Source organism: Salmo salar, chromosome 25 (genome assembly GCF_965601325.2).
Source record: "Salmo salar chromosome 25, fSalSal1, whole genome shotgun sequence".
NCBI lineage: Eukaryota > Metazoa > Chordata > Actinopteri > Salmoniformes > Salmonidae > Salmo > Salmo salar.
In genome coordinates, this window is record NC_138315.1 from 22,886,010 (window position 1) to 22,902,900 (window position 16,891).

General features: G+C 43.9%; 1 protein-coding gene across 2 annotated transcripts in view; it reads left to right on the plus strand.

Moving 5' to 3' along the window:
• Positions 1–16,891, plus strand: part of itgb5 (integrin, beta 5) — a 75,671-nt gene that overhangs the window by 45,662 nt on the left and 13,118 nt on the right. The window lies entirely within an intron of this gene.

Below are 16,891 nucleotides of genomic sequence, written 5' to 3' on the forward strand. Positions count from 1 at the left end.
ATATGGGCATGCGTGTGCATCATTCCGTGTGTGTTTTGATTTTGTCCCTCACCCCATATCTCCCTCCTCTCTCCCTTGCTAGGCAGAAGCTAGCTCAACAGCACCTAGGTTCCTACTGCTGCTCAGTAGGCAAGTAGCCCCCTGACCCAAAGCAAACACAGGAATGACACATTAACCCCCCTCAAACCTGACTGAACCTGACCATGATAAAGAGCCAGGATTGTCCTTCCTCCACTAACTAATAAATACTATACAAGACTCTCTCCCTTCCCATGCCTGCTCTGTTTGGGGCCTCTCTTGCCCAATAGAACTACTTCAGAAACAAGGATCCCCTCCCCCTGTAGTATAGAACCTATACCCCTCAAAGCACTACAGGTGTTGCTGCTGGAAACCTACAGCTCTCTCAGCACCATCTTGATGTATTTGATGAGTGGTACTCCAAGGCTTGCGTCCCACATAGCACCCTATTCCTTTTATATTGCACTATTTTTGACCAGGGCCCATTAGGCTCTGGTCAAAAGAAGTGCACTGTACTATATAGGAAATAGGGTGCTATGTGGGATGCACCCCGAGACGTGCATACTGCTGGGCTTCCAGAGGAGAGACACTGAAATATTTAGTGAAATATGGAGAGAAAACGTGACACATAAAATGGGGTCAGATCTCATCTCAAAGTTTCACTTTTGTCCAATGTAGTCGTGAGAGGGTTAAACACTGCTGCCGCAGGACCTTTCTGTACACATTAACCACTGTGGCCTACAGGGCATGTTCTTCCATGTTTTCCATCATGTCAAGGATCTGAGGTTACTGTCCCTAGGACAGACAGGAAGCAGAATAGTGTAGTTTCTGGAATCCACACTCCCCTTCTCTAGATATATCTAATTACATTACAATGGCTGCTACTGACTTCACCTCTTTGTCGATACATGTATGCAGCTGTGATTACCATGGCTACCAAAGGTCATTGTTATTATCATATTCATGCTACTCCTACTGTACATTATTTGTGTGGAGCTCTGGGCAGGTTGCAAATAACTGTCTTACATTACTCATACCACGTGTATATACTATTTTATATCATCTATTGCACCTTGCCTATGCCGCTCGGCCATCGCTCATCCATATGTACATATTCTTATTCACCCCTAAGGTAGTTGTTGGGGAATTGTTAGATATTACTGCGCTGTCAGAACTAGAAGCACAAGCATTTTGCTACACTCGCATTAATGTCTGCTAACCATGTGCATGTGACAAATAAAATGTGATAACTTGAAATAAGTGTGCATATGTCATATGAGGGATTTGCATTAGGCTCCTAGTTGCTTGTTGTCGACTTCAAGTTAGGATTGGTCCTTTGTTAGGGAAGGAATTCTCTCTTATGGCATGTCACTTTAAGGTGTAATTTGCACCACAGTTTAATAACAATCCCTAACGCCAGATTAAAGCATTTGCACCTGAGCAAAGTGAGTGACTTTACGTTCTCCCCAAACATCAGGTGGGAAGAGTGAACAGTATTTGCTTTTTATTTTGTGGGCTCAACACATGTTTTAAAACCGTTTTCTGAACTCTTCTGTCTTTATGATGTGGCTGTATTCTGGGTGGTGGCTGGAGCCCTCCAGAACATACAGGTCAGGTTGGAACAAGACTGTAATTGCTTGGAGGAAGATAACAAGCCACAGCTGTATAAATGGTGGTTACTGTTGGAGGTCTATGGCACCTGGGGTCAGAGTGCTACATAAAGGAAATAAATAGAGAAAAGGAAAGACTTCTTCCAGGCTCTTAGCTGTGGAGTGGACTCCTGAGAGGAGGCAACTTTCCAGTTGACACTGTAAGTGTTTACTCTCAGAGAGAGAGGAGGGGGAGAACAGGCCTGTGGATTTGCGATATATGGATGGATTCATGTGCCTGTTTTTCCCTCAAGTGAGTACTAGACCTACTGGGTTCAAATAGTATTAGAAATGTTTCAAATACTTTGAGCATATGATTGAACCTACTTTGAGTGCAAGATGGACCCGGTTTTCTCCACAAATACTATTTGAAATCCAGCAGATCTATTGAGTACAGTCGGTGCCACACTTCATGGTGTCTGTCAGCTCTGAGGCGTCTGGCTGGGCTGTATACAGTAAATCTCTCTCTGCTGGTCTTGGCAGCCTCTACCTCTGACTCTGTGATCAGTCACAACGCTCCCGGCATCCACTGCTCCTCCTCCAGAGTAGAATCCTGTCTAACACAGAAGAGCATCCGGGGCATGGCGAGATGTTGTACATTCCCATTCATGATCCTCCGGTGTTGCGGTAAAAGGGGATCTGGGATCTGAGAGGCTATTCTATTCATGTGATGTCCCATCACTCTCATGTGTTTCCTGATGAGTGAATATATAGTGGTGTAAAGGTCAGCACAGGCTTCTGAGGAGTGAAAGAAATATGCTGCCTTTGCATATCAAACACACACATTGGAGTGTGTCAAATGCCTACTCAATAACATGAACACCATGTTGCCAGCACCCGTAAATGACAGCCAGGTTATAGACCTGTGAAACTGTTCACGGTTTACTTCATGTGTTCTAACTATAGAATCAAATCCAGCAATATGGTTCTAACCCTGCCAGGTGTGTGTCTATGAAAATCCTAAGGTTGCAAAGCTGAACTTGTCCTTCGGCGTTTTCTTTACTAGCTTTTGTTCCCAGTGTTATTAGAGTATTCATAGGGTTGTAGTTGTTTGTGGGGAGTAATCAGCTGACCAGTTCAAAGGCCTAAACATTATTTTCATGCCCTGTAATTGCTGTTGTCTGGTGACTGGTACAGTAGGCATGTGATGTTTGTCATCCGTGCTGACTCGGGACAATACAGTCTATGACAGGAGTTACTTAACATGCAACCATCCCTCGTGTGTGTGTGTGTGTGTGTGTGTGTGTGTGTGTGGTTTCTGTGTGTGTGTGTGTTTCTAGGGTTTTAAGAGCTGTTTGTACTGTTTGTTTCACAGTTGGTTTGTCAACGGTCTGGTCTGCCAACACTGTATCAAATATTGCTTTAAAAGACACAGGATATTTTAAAATAATCTTAAATCCTCTGCACACAAACCTAAGCATAGCTTAAATTAAATGTAGCCTCATCTAATGTAGCCGTAGTGACTGTAGTTATTTGAATACGTCTCCTACCCCACACATCTTACAGAAGTTTGACTATATTTTCTTTATTTTTTTGCTGATGACGACCCAAGCTTGACTCAGCATACAAGCGGCAGCTTGTCTTGGCCTGCATGCATGCTTAACACATTTCTCTGTTGAGAACTGTGTTACTGTTGTCCTCCGATGGAGAGGAGAGGCACAGACGGGCCAGTTGTTGTGATACTGTCTTGAAGGAGAAGAAATTGTCATGTCTAATAACTCCGATTGTGCTGAAGGAACATCAGAGCAGACTAAAATACAGAACAATACATTAACTCATACAGAATGGAACCCACATCAGAGCGGACTAAAAATAATATGTTGGAGCTGAGTGGGCAGCATATGGGAACAGTTTGCGAGGCAGGCCCTAGCTAGAGAAAAGGGGTGAATTGAGCCAACTGTGTGGTAAGTGTGGTAAGGTCCTCCACTAGACTAGTGTGTCACATCTGGGTCCATACTCCACGGTGCCCTTGACAACTGAGAAACCTAGATCCATATATACAGTATCCATATATACAGTTGAAGTCAGAAGTTTACATACACTTAGGTTGGAGTCATTAAAACTAGTTTTTCAACCACTCCACAAAATTCTTGTTAACAAGCTATAGTTTTGGCAAGTCGGTTAGGACATCTACTTTGTGCATGACACAAGTAATTTTTCCAACAATTGTTTACAGACAGATTATTTCACTTATAATTCACTGTATCACAATTCCAGTGGGTCAGAAGTTTACATACACTAAGTTGACTGTGCCTTTAAACAGCTTGGAAAATTCCAGAAAATTCGGTCATGGCTTTAGAAGGTTCTGATAGGCTAATTGACATCATTTGAGTCAATTGGAGGTGTACCTGTGGATGTATTTCAAGGCCTACCTTCAAACTCAGTGCCTCTTTGCTTGACATCATGGGAAAATCGAAAGAAATCAGCCAAGACCTCAGAAAATAAATTGTAGACTTCCACAAGTCTGGTTCATCCTTGGGAGCAATTTCCAAACGCCAGAAGGTACCACGTTCATCTGTACAAACAATAGTATGCAAGTATAAACACCATGGGACCACGCAGCCGTCATACCGCTCAGGAAGGAGGCGCGTTCCGTCTCCTAGAGATGAACGCACTTTTGTGCAGAACGTGCAAATCAATCCCAGAACAACAGCAAAGGACCTTGTGAAGATACTTTTGTTCCCGTTTCCTCCAGTATCTATATGCACAGTAAAACGAGTCCTATATCAACATAACCTGAAAGGCTGCTCAGCAAGGAAGAAGCCACCAAAACCACCATAAAAACAACCAGACTACGGTTTGCAACTGCACATTGGGACAAAGATCATACTTTTTGGAGAAATGTCCTCTGGTCTGATGAAACAAAATTAGAACTGTTTGGCTATAATGACCATCGTTATGTTTGGAGGAAAAAGGGGGGAGCTTGCAAGCCAAAGAACACCATCCCAACCGTGAAGCACGGGGGTGGCAGCATCATGTTGTGGGGGTGCTTTGCTGCAGGAGGGACTGGTGCACTTCACAAAATAGATGGCATCATGAAGCAGGAAAATAATGTGGATATATTGAAGCAACATCTCAAAACATCAGTCAGGAAGTTGAAGCTTGGCCGTAAATGGGTCTTCCATATGGACAATGACCCCAAGCATACTTCCAATGTTGTGGCAAAATGGCTTAAGGACAACAAAGTCAGGTATTGGAGTGGCCATCACAAAGCCCTGACCTCAATCCTATAGAAAATGTGTGGGCAGAACTGAAAAAGCCTGTGCGAGCAAGGAGGCCTACAAACCTGACTCAGTTACACCAGCTCTGTCAGGAGGAATGGGCCAAAATTCACCCAACTTATTGTGGGAAGTTTGTGGAAGGCTACCCTAAACATTTGACCCAAGTTAAATAATTTAAAGGCAATGCTACCAAATACTAATTGAGTGTATGTAAACTTCTGACCCACTGGGAATGTGATGAAAGAAATCAATAATTGTCTCCTATCATTCTGACATTTCACATTCTTCAAATAAAGTGGTGATCCTAACTGACCTAAGACGGAATTTCTACAAGGATTAAATGTCAGGAATTGTGAAAAACTGAGTTTAAATGTATTTGGCTAAGGTGTATGTACATTTCCAACTTCAACTGTAGCTCTTTCCTGGGCCCTTGACTAGGGATATATTAGGCCTTGGTAACATTTTAACCTCTGTGTTTCTGCAAGGATCATCGATCCAACTCGGCAGTGCGTCTGCTTCTCCACTGGTTTGTGGTGTTTATCTGTTGAACCGTTGTCCTATGTTCTGGATGTTGAGACTAGTGCAGATGTTGTGCTGTTGACAGCGCCTGGCTGACCCTCTCTTTTTCACATTCACACACTCCTGACAGCGCCTGGCTGACCATCTCTCTCTCTCTCTCTCTCTCCACACACACACACACACACACACACACACACACACACTCTCCTTACAGTGCCTGGCTTAGAGGAGCATGGCAGAGCACTATGGGTCTGATTGTCAGACACACACACTACTGCCCTCCCTCTCACTGACAGAAAGCATTAGCTTCTCCCAGGCCCAGCCAGGCTCTTCTCTCTGTTAAACTAGGCCATAGCAGCACTCTGGGTCACTCACTCACAGTCCTACCATACTTAACACAGAGGACATTCCACGTTCCTCTCAACCCGGTCTGTGTTTTCCTCTGTCTCCAAGTCACACCGTCCAAATTCTACTTCTCTACCTCACACGGCTGTCAGTGTCAACAAGCACTTTTATTCTGTGATGTTTTAGTTGTTCCACCTCATAAGACACGGCAAGGCGGATTTGCCCTTCCTCAAAAACAGTTCATAAAATGTGCCATTTCCCTACGCTAAAACTGGATGGTATTAATGACCATTCCCCCACTGCAAAGGTAGCTTTTTTTCTCCCAATGTAGCAGCATTAAATATGAGCAGCGCTGACCTTGAGGTGTTGGGAGTCAGGAGGGAGGCCCCGTGTGTCTCTGACTGTGCTGCTGCCCGCCTGTTCCGCTGCCTGCCCGCCTGTTCCGCTGCCTGCCCGCCTGTTCCGCTGCCTGCCCGCCTGTTCCACTGCCTGCCCGCCTGTTTCACTGCCTGCCTGCCCTTCTCTACAGAGGACATGCGGATTAGCAGCTGATAATGCCTCATTCAGACCATGTTTTTCAGGAGAATGGTATTACCTCTTGGTCTTTGACTTCTGATTGAAGGCCTGGGGTCGTAGCATAGACCACACTCTACGAAATATCTTAGTAATGTCACTATAAACTAGAGGTCGACCGATTAATCGGAATGGCCGATTAATTAGGGCCGATTTCAAGTTTTCATAACATTCGGTAATCGGTGTTTTTGGCCACCGATTTGCCTATTTTTTTTACAATTTTTTTTTAACCTTTATTTAACTAGGCAAGTCAGTTTAGAACACATTCTTATTTTCAATGACGGCCTAGGAACGGTGGGTTAACTGCCATGTTCAGGGGCAGAACGACAGATTTTTACCTTGTCAGCTTGGGGATGCAACCTTATGTTAACTAGTCCAACGCTCTAACCACCTGCTTTACATTGCACTCCATGAGGAGCCTGCCTGTTACGCAAATGCAGTAAGAAGCCAAGGTAAGTTGCTACCTAGCATTAAACTTATCTTATAAAAAAACTATCAATCATAATCACTAGTTAACTACACATGGTTGATGATATTACTAGTTTATCTAGCCTGTCCTGCATTGCATATAGTCGATACGGTCCGCATTCGCGAAAATGGACTGTCGTTGCTCCAACTTCTACCTAAACATCAATGTCTTTCTTAAAATCAATACACAAGTATATATTTTTAAACCTGCATATTTTGTTAATATTGCCTGCTAACATGAATTTCTTTTAACTAGGGAAAATGTGTCACCTCTGCAACAGAGTCGGGGTATATGCAGCAGTTTGGGCCGCCTGGCTCGTTGTGAACTGTGAAGACTATTTCTTCCTAACAAAGACAGCCAACTTCGCCAAACGGGGGCTGATTTACAAAAGCGCATTTGCGAAAAAAGCACAATCGTTGCACGGCTGTACCTAACCATAAACATCAATGCCTTTCTTAAAATCAGTACACAGAAGTATATATTTTTAAACCTGCATATTTAGCTAAAAGAAATCCAGGTTAGCAGGCAATATTAACCAGGTGAAATTGTGTCATTTTGCGTTCATTGCACGCAGAGTCAGGGTATATGCAACAGTTTGAGCCGCCAGGCTCATTGCGAACTAATTTGGCAGAATTTTACGTAATTATGACATAACATTGAATGTTGTGCAATGTAACAGGAATATTTAGACTTATGGATGCCACCCGTTAGATAAAATACGTAACGGTTCCGTATTTCACTGAAAGAATAAACGTGATAGTTTCCGGATTCGACCATATTAATGACCTAAGGCTCGTGTTTCTGTGTGTTGTTATAATTAAGTCTATGATTTGATAGAGCAGTCTGACTGAGCGATGGTAGGCACCAGCAGGCTCGTAAGCATTCATTCAAAACAGCACTTTCGTGCGTTTTGCCAGCAGCCCTTCGCAATGCATTGCGCTGTTTATGACTTCAAGCCTGTCAACTCCCAAGATTAGGCTGGTGTAACCGATATGAAATGGCTAGCTAGTTAGCGGGTGCGCGCTAATAGCGTTTCAAACATCACTCGCTCTGAGACTTGGAGTAGTTGTTTCCCTTGCTCTGCATGGGTAACGCTGCTTCGAGGGTGTCTGAGGGTGGCTGTTGTCGATGTGTTCCAATACTAAAGTGCCTATAAGAACATCCAATAGTCAAAGGTATATGAAATACAAATCGTATAGAGATAAATATTCCTATAGTAACTACAACCTAATACTTCTTACCTGGGAATATTGAAGACTCATGTTAAAAGGAACCACCAGCTTTCATATGTTCTGAGCAAGGAACTTAAACGTTAGCTTTCTTACATGGCACATATTACACTTTTACTTTCTTCTCCAACACTTTGTTTTTGCATTATTTAAACCAAATTGAACATGTTTCATTATTTATTTGAGGCTAAATTGATTTTATTGATGTATTATATTAAGTTAAAATAAGTGTTCATTCAGTATTGTTGTAATTGTCATTATTACACATTTTTAAAAATGTAGTTTTTAAAATCGGCCGATTTAATCGGCCGGTTTTTGGCCCTCCAATAATCGGTATTGGTATCGGCGCTGAAAAATCATAATCGGTCGACCTCTACTATAAACCCCCAAAATGTGCATTGTTTTTTTAAGTTTAGCATTTTTAATTAATTAACTTTGGGTTTAAAATGTTATTGTGTGAATATCAAATCTCAGCAAAGTTTCCTTCACTGAAGTGGAAGAGCTCTGGCTGATCTGTTTACAGAGGCCTCTGTCACATTGTTGACACTTTGCAGGGCTTAGTCTCTCTCTCTCTCTCCCCCTGTAGTTTTTGTGGTTTTCTCCCCCCGTTGTGAAACCATCTCTTTACTCTTTGGCAGTGTGCTGACCATCTGGGAATGCTGTGCTCTGTTGTTGTGATGTGATGGGGAATTGGGAATGTCTCTACGTTTTGAGCCTCTTGGCAGCTGTGCTCTGACTTCTTCTCTCTGTTGGGTTTGTATGGTGCGTTTGTACAGCAGCCAGAAACTCAAAGCCTGCATTCGTTCAAAATAAGTTCCAATCTCTTTTGAAAACTTAATTAAGCCATGTGGTTATGGCGATTTATTGTTCTGCTTTCAAAGCGATCATTAGAGAGTAGACTTCCCAAGCAAAGGGAGTGTCCCAGTGTAATAATTGATGCCTGTAGCTCTTTGAAATCGGGTTTCAAACCTACGACAGTAGTTCTCACTTTGTCTTTCAGTCTTCTAAAATAGGATAGCATGATTGACTGAATCCACCTGTACTTTAAATACGTTTTGAAGAGGGATGAATGTAGCCTATTACTACTAATTCTTTCTTACTGTACATCAAGATGCTCCACCATAAGGGGCTCCCGGGTGGCGCAGCGGTCTAAGGCACTGCATCTCAGTGCTAGGGGCGTCACTACAGACCCTGGTTCGACCCTGGGCTGTATCACAACCCGGCTGTGATCGGGGGTCCCATAGAGTGGCGCACAATTGGCCCAGTGTCGTCCGGGTTATGGGAGGGTTTGGCCAGGGTAGGCCGTCATGGTAAAATAAGAATTTTGTTCTTAACTGACTTGCCTGGTTAAATAAAGGTTAAATAAAAAAATATCCATGACAAGGCATTTTCCCATATCTAGAAAAGAGATTATAAAGAAGTTTAAAGGCTTGTCTTTAAAGATGGAAACAGCAGCACGGTCCGGCCCCAGCACCTTGGTTATTTGTTTTTGTTTTGAGGACAAAACGGAGGTGAGGTCCGTGGAGCAGGGTGGTCAAAAAGATTCCAGTACATCATCTGCTGTTCTATTGGGCGCGTGATGATGTCAGAGGGGATAAACACAGTATTCGCTGTTTGCGCGTCTTTGTTGTTGTAATATCCCAAACGAACTGACAGTTTAAGGATTCCAGTTTTAAATGGGCGCCTATGACTCCAGTATACAGTATGTCTTTATAGCTTTAGTCTGGGACACTGTGGAACGCAGCAAGGTCCATTCTTTACATCTCAATTGCCGTCTCTGCTCCATCAATCAGCCATACCACTCGAGCGCAGCAGGGCCCAGCTTCCATCCTTACCTATTGGCTTACCTAATAAAATAATACTTGCTTCCTCTCCTCAATCTCTCTCCATCTCAGACCTAGCATGAACCAGCCCTACCACCCTGGGCCGAGGTTTGACATCATCCAAATGTCTTCTTTTCCCCATTAGTGACTACCTATCCTCATTCCTAACATCACTGTGCTCAACTGAGAGAAGGAACTTCAGAAAGTGTGTTCTACTGTTATACCGGAGTCACTGCCTCTGGTAGAAGTGTCTATCAGCATGGGGAGATTCTAGTATCCCTGTGTGGCTACGGCAACACCAGATAGGGGATGTGTAATCTTGGTTTGAGTTCTTTAGGGTCCTTCTACAGGGCAGGAAGCCAAGACAGAGTTGTTGTGAAAAGACAGCACAAATAATCGTTTGTGTTAAACGTGTGTGGTTGTGTTCTGTGTGGACAGTATATGCACTCTGTTTTGGTTTTAAACCCATAGAAATGACTGTTAAGTCAGTGAAGTCATGTATGTTTTCTATTGACTCGAGCAACAACACATTTGTGTCGTCAACATGGGATCCATGTGTTGTACAGTCCATGTAGTGTTTTTGCTTTTAACAGATGTTTAAACTCTTTCTACTCTAAGGTGGGGGGGGCTTAACATTTCAGTGACCCATTTTTGTTTTTAAGCTGTACTTTTTTTCATTAAAATACTATTTTGGTCCATATGAGCAACAGAATCAAAAGCAGTAGAGAGCTACAGTTGACGCTTTCAACCAGCCCCAGGCTCACAGCAGTTCTAAATAAGTTGAATGATTCCTTCTCTTCCTGTTTTTTTTTTTTTTCTCTTTGTCTGTCTGGCCTGTCTGGTCTGTGTTGTGAGAAGGACAGAGAGCAGTGAGTCAGCAGGAGTTTGGACAGTCTCAGGCAACAGGAAATACTGTATTTGGAAACACAGCAGTTGGTCCAGACTTCAGTAATAACCTCGGTATTGGGAAACATTGTTTATTTTGGAGCCTCTTATGAAGCGGCCTGCATAAAGTTTACCTTTCTCTCATTTGTTTTACAGTTGAATCTCTCCACTCTATCGCATTTACAAATCCATAGGCCAACAGTGCATCAGCCATTCTCTAACTAACCCACACTTACCTGCCTCTCTAACACTTCTTAGGTTCCATATTATCCTGCTCTGAAGTCAGCCAATCAGCCAACCTTATACCCAACACATAGAAACCCTATACTTCACCTATATATCACCTTATATTCCAGGCCTATATTTTTAGTGCTAACCCCAGCACTGAGGGAGGCAACAACACACTCAGCCCAACCTGCCACTTTAGTTGTGTTTGAATGACTTTCTCTCTCTCTCTCTCTGGGGCTTGGTAGATCTGCACTCCCACATGTGTGATTTGGTTGCTTTGACTTGGCTTAGTGCCCTGGACTGAGCTAAGCTGGGCTTTGGCTGTGAAAGGGATAGATGACACATTGGTTGGTCCTTTTCTGCCTGTATCTCGCTTGTTGTTCTCTGTCAGAAAGAGAGCTGTTCTTTAGCCAGAATGGCAGTGATGCGAGATGTGCATTAACTTAACTCAGTGACCTGAATCCTGACAGAGGAGAGAGAGAGACTGTGGTGGTGGTGGTGGGGGGCGAGAGTGAGAGCTTGCAGAGCTGGGAGGAATGGCCTCTGCAGCAGCATGCCAAGCTTGTCTGACTGGGATGAAGTGGGTTGGTTCTCCCCTCATTATGGCTCAGTTTATCTGAGGCTAAGCCTGCATCCCCAAGTCTGCATCCCGATGGGCCCTCGTCAAAAGTAGTGAACTAAATGGGGAATATGGTGCCATTTGTGACAGCCTCTGTTTGATCTCTCTGCCTGGCGTGCTGGCCTGGATGTCAGGATGACCAAGTCATTAGAGGGGAAAAGATAAGCAAAATCTAAACTGCTGAATAACAACAACAGTACAAGGCTACGATGGTTAACAGCACCAGACCAGTACCCATGCATTATGCCAAATCCACATCTGTTTCAGGGTGTGAGTGGAATTAGGTGACGATTATGGAATGTGTGCTAGTTGTTACGTACAGTTGGGTATTTTTTATAATGTATTGCTACATTACCTCGTATGGTTTCTCAGTGAACTCTGTCTGCAGCTAGATAAAGAGCATGTCTGTTGGTGACCCATGCCCAATGGAGAGTCAGACCTATAGTGTTTTAGATGTACTGTAGCCCTATCTGATTGAATACCCATAGTAACCAACCAAATGATGTAAAGGGTCTTTCAGGGATAAGGATTATTAGTAGGGCTGTGTGACCATGATGACGAGTCCACACCAGTACTGACCTTCAATCAGAAGAGAAATGGTCTTGATGCTATCAGAGGAAATGCTTGTACTGCTTTTAGTCCTGACTTCCCTGGGCCATTTTACACCAGATGACATTAAACCAGCTCTACTGATCCTCATCGACATGTCCTAGGCTCTCTGCCTCCTCACTCTGTTATTTAAAAACACTCTTTCTCTCACAGACAAACACACGCGCGCACACACACATCAACAGCATCCTCCCAGATACCCTGGACCCACTCCGATTCGCATACCGCCCCAACAGATCCACAGATGATGCAATCTCAATCACACTCCACACTGCCCTTTCCCACCTGGACAAAAGGAACACCTATGTGAGAATGCTGTTCATTGACTACAGCTCAGCGTTCAACACCATAGTGCCCTCTAAGCTCATCACTAAGCTAAGGACTCTGGGACTAAACACCTCCCTCTGCAACTGGATCCTGGACTTCCTGAGGGGTGGCCTCCGGGTGGTGAGGGTAGGCAACACCATGTCTGCCATGCTGATCCTCAACACTGGGGCCCCTCGGAGGTGTGTGCTTAGTCCCCTCCCGTACTGCCGGTTCACCCACAACTGCGTGGCCCAACACCATCATTAAGTTTGCTGACGACACAACAGTGGTAGGCCGAATCACAGACAACGATGAGACAGCCTATAGGGAGGAGGTCAGAAACCTGGCAGTGTGGTGCCAGGAATACAACCTCTCCCCCAATGTGAGCAAGACAAAGGAGCCGATCGTGGATTACAGGAAAAGGCGGGCTCAACAGGCCCCCGTTAACGTCGATGGGGCTGTAGTTGAGCAGGTCAAGAGTTCAAAGTTCCTTGGTGTCCACATCACCAACAAACTAACATGATCAAGCATACCAAGACGGTCGTGAAGAGGGCACGACAACACCTTTTTCCCCTCAGGAGATTGAAAAGATTTGGCATGGGTCCCCAGATCCCCAAAAAGTTCTACAGCTGCACCATCGAGAACATCCTGACCGGTTGCATCACCGCCTGGTATGGCAACTGCTCGGCGTCTGACCGGAAGGCGCTACAGAGGGTAGTGCCTGCGGCCCAGTACATCACTGGGGCCAAGCTTCCTGCCATCCAGGACCTACAGTTGAAGTCGGAAGTTTACATACACCTTAGCCAAGTACATTTAAACTCAGTTTTTCACAATTCTTGACATTTAATCCTAGGAAAAATTCCCTGTCTTAGGTCAGTTAGGATCACCACTTTATTTTAAGAATGTGAAATGTCAGAATGGTAGAGAGAATGATTTATTTCAGCTTTTATTTCTTTCACCACATTCCCAGTGGGTCAGAAATTTACATACACTCAATTAGTATTTGGTAGCATTGCCTTTAAATTGTTTAACTTGGGTCAAACATTTCGGGAAGCTTACCACAATAAGTTGGGTGCATTTTGGCCCATTCCTCCTGACAGAGCTGGTGTAACTGAGTCCGGTTCGTAGGCCTCCTTGCTCGCACACGCTTTTTCAGTTCTGCCCACACATTTTCTATAGGATTGAGGTCAAGGCTTTGTGATGGCCACTCCAATACCTTGACTTTGTTGTCCTTAAGCCATTTTGCCACAACTTTGGAAGTATGCTTGGGGTCATTGTCCATTTGGAAGACCCATTTGCAACCAAGCTTTAACTTCCTGACTGATGTCTTGATGTTGCTTCAATATATCCACATAATTTCCCTTCCTCGTGATGCCATCTATTTTGTGACGTGCACCAGTCCCTCCTGCAGCAAAGCACCCCCACAACATGATGCTGCCACACCCGTGCTTCACGGTTGGGATGGTGTTCTTCAGCTTGCAAGCATCCCCCTTTTTCCTCCAAACATAACGATGGTCATTATGGCCAAACAGTTCTATTTTTGTTTCATCAGACCATCCCCATGTGCAGTTGCAAACCGTAGTCTGCCTTTTTTATGCCGGTTTTGGAGCAGTGGCTTCTTCCTTGCTGAGCGGCCTTTCAGGTTATGTCGATATAGGACTCGTTTTACTGTGGATATAGATACTTTTGTACTATATAGATACTTTTCCTCCAGCATCTTCACAAGGTCCTTTGCTGTTGTTCTGGGATTGATTTTCACGTTTCGCACAAAAGTACGTTCATCTGTAGGAGACGGAACACGTCTCCTTCCTGAGCGGTATGACGGCTGCGTGGTCCCATGGTGTTTATACTTACATAGTATTGCTTGTACAGATGAACGTGGTACCTTCAGGCGTTTGGAAATTGCTCCCAAGGATGAACCAGACTTATGGAGGTCTACAATTTATTTTTCTGAGGTCTTGGCTGATTTCTTTTGATTTTCCCATGATGTCAAGCAAAGAGGCACTGAGTTTGAAGGTAGGCCTTGAAATGCATCCACAGGTACACCTCCAATTGACTCAAATGATGTCAATTAGCCTATCAGAACCTTCTAAAGCCATGACATCATTTTCTGGAATGTTCCAAGCTGTTTAAAGGCACAGTCAACTTAGTGTATGTAAACTTCTGACCCATTGGAATTGTGATACAGGGAATTATAAGTGAAATAATCTGTAAACAATTGTTGGAAAAATTACTTGTCATGCACAAAGTAAATGTCCTAACCGACTTACCAAAATTATTTCACGGTAAGGTCTGCACTGTATTCGGCGCATGTGACAAAGTTTGATTTGAGACACACACACAATATTGAGAAGTAGGGAATAGCGGAAACCGCAGCACGTTAGGACATGCCTCAGTGTTTGAATACAATATTGTAGCAGCAACGAGGCAGTAGTCACTGTGTCATGTAGACAGTCAAGTGAGCGTTACCCAAACAAACCTCCAAGATGAATCTAATGTAGCGCTCTCCAACCCTGTTCCTGGAGAGCTACCATCCTGTAGGTTTACGCTCCAGCCCCAGTTGTAACTAACCTGATTTCAGTTTATCAACCAGCTAATCATTAGAATCAGGTGCGCTAGATTAGGGTTGGAGCGAAAACCTTCAGGATGGTATCTCTCCAGGAACAGGGTTGGAAAGCCCTGATCTACTGTTACATTGACGCTCACGCTATGGATTTCCCAGCAATGCCCTCTGTTTAAAGACACGTTCCCAGGCCTTGCTCACAGTGACTCAGCCACCGGGACCTGGAGGCGCGCACACACACACACACACACACACACACACACACACACACACACACACACACACCCTGTTTGTGCTACTGGCCGCCATCAGTGACCGTTGTTGGGTGTGGCAACGACATGATCATAAACCACAGGAATGATTTAATCTGACCAGACTCAACTTTTCCACCTCTTAAAATATAGTCCTTAAAAACAGCACAAATCCTATTAAGACATGTTCTGGTACATTGGCGACTAAGAACGTTTTTTTTTTAAACCTCTCACTTTGGGCTCGAGTGTCGACGTGTAGTTCATATATGCATAATCTATGTTCAAAATTACTTCCTTCAATTAGCCACGAAATCACTAGTTTGAAAGCAACTGTTTTCTACATTTTCCCCCATGTGGGCCAGCACACTAGCATCTTTCGGCGGGGCACTTCAACCTGGAACTTATTACCATGATTTAAGGGTGTAGTGTGTCCAAAACAATGAACATCCTACTCAGACAGCATTAATTACATTTGTTAGGCGGGTCCACATTCTCTGGGCCCTGTCTGTCAGTCAGCATACATCTCTACTGTACCACAACAGAATGTAATTCTTCTGTAGATTCTAGAACAAGCTTTAAAAAACGTCTCCATAGATGAAACATCACGCAGTACGCTAGCAGTTTAGCATCATTGTGTTGCTGCAAGATTCAGACTGGTTAGTTAGCCCCAGGTTTTTCAACGTTTAAAGTTTTTTATAGTATTAGGCTTTCTTAATACTTAAACCCAGTGGAATTCTCCTGCCATTAGAGGAGAGAGGGGACTAGGCTAAAACACCTGGATTAGGAAAGATCTCTCTTCTACCTATACTGAACTAAAATAGAAACACAACATGTAGAGTTGGTCCCATGTTTCATGTGCTGAAATAAAACATCCCAGAAATTGTCCATATGCACAAAAAGCTTTTCTTTAAAAAATGTTTTACAGTAGACTAATTGTTTTACTTTGATAAAGCTTTTAAGGGGCTATTTGTCTTGTCTGAAGAACCCAGCCTACTGTGTGTTACTGTGAGATCTGCCCCTAGGCCCCCCCACACACACACACACACACACACACGACCGCTACTGAGACAAATCAGTGTTTGAACAGTGATTAACTCCACTCTGACATCACACCCTTAAGGCTTAGCTTCACCTTGGGCTGCTTCCAATGTCGATAAGCTTCGTTCCATTTAAGTTTGTTAGGCTTGCATGCTCATTGTTGGTTCTAAGCCCCAACTGGAATAATTGAAAGTACTCCAGTTGTTCGTGACTGGTGAAATCATGACTGATGAAATGTAACCTTTTATTTAACTAGGCAAGTCAGTTAAGAACAAATTCTTATTTACAATGACGGCCTAAACCAGCCAAACCCGGGCGACACTGGGCTAATTGTGCCCCCTATGGGACTTCCAATCATGGCCGGTTGTGATACAGCCTGGATTCGAACCAGGGTGTCTGTAGTGACGCCTCTAGCACTGAGATGCAGTGCCTTAGACCGCCTCGCCACTCGGGAGCCCAGGGGCAAGGAAGAACACAGCTTTTGTGATCCATAACAATTTGGGTTAAGCCGAATGATTGTGAATGGCTGTATTGTCTATAGTTTCT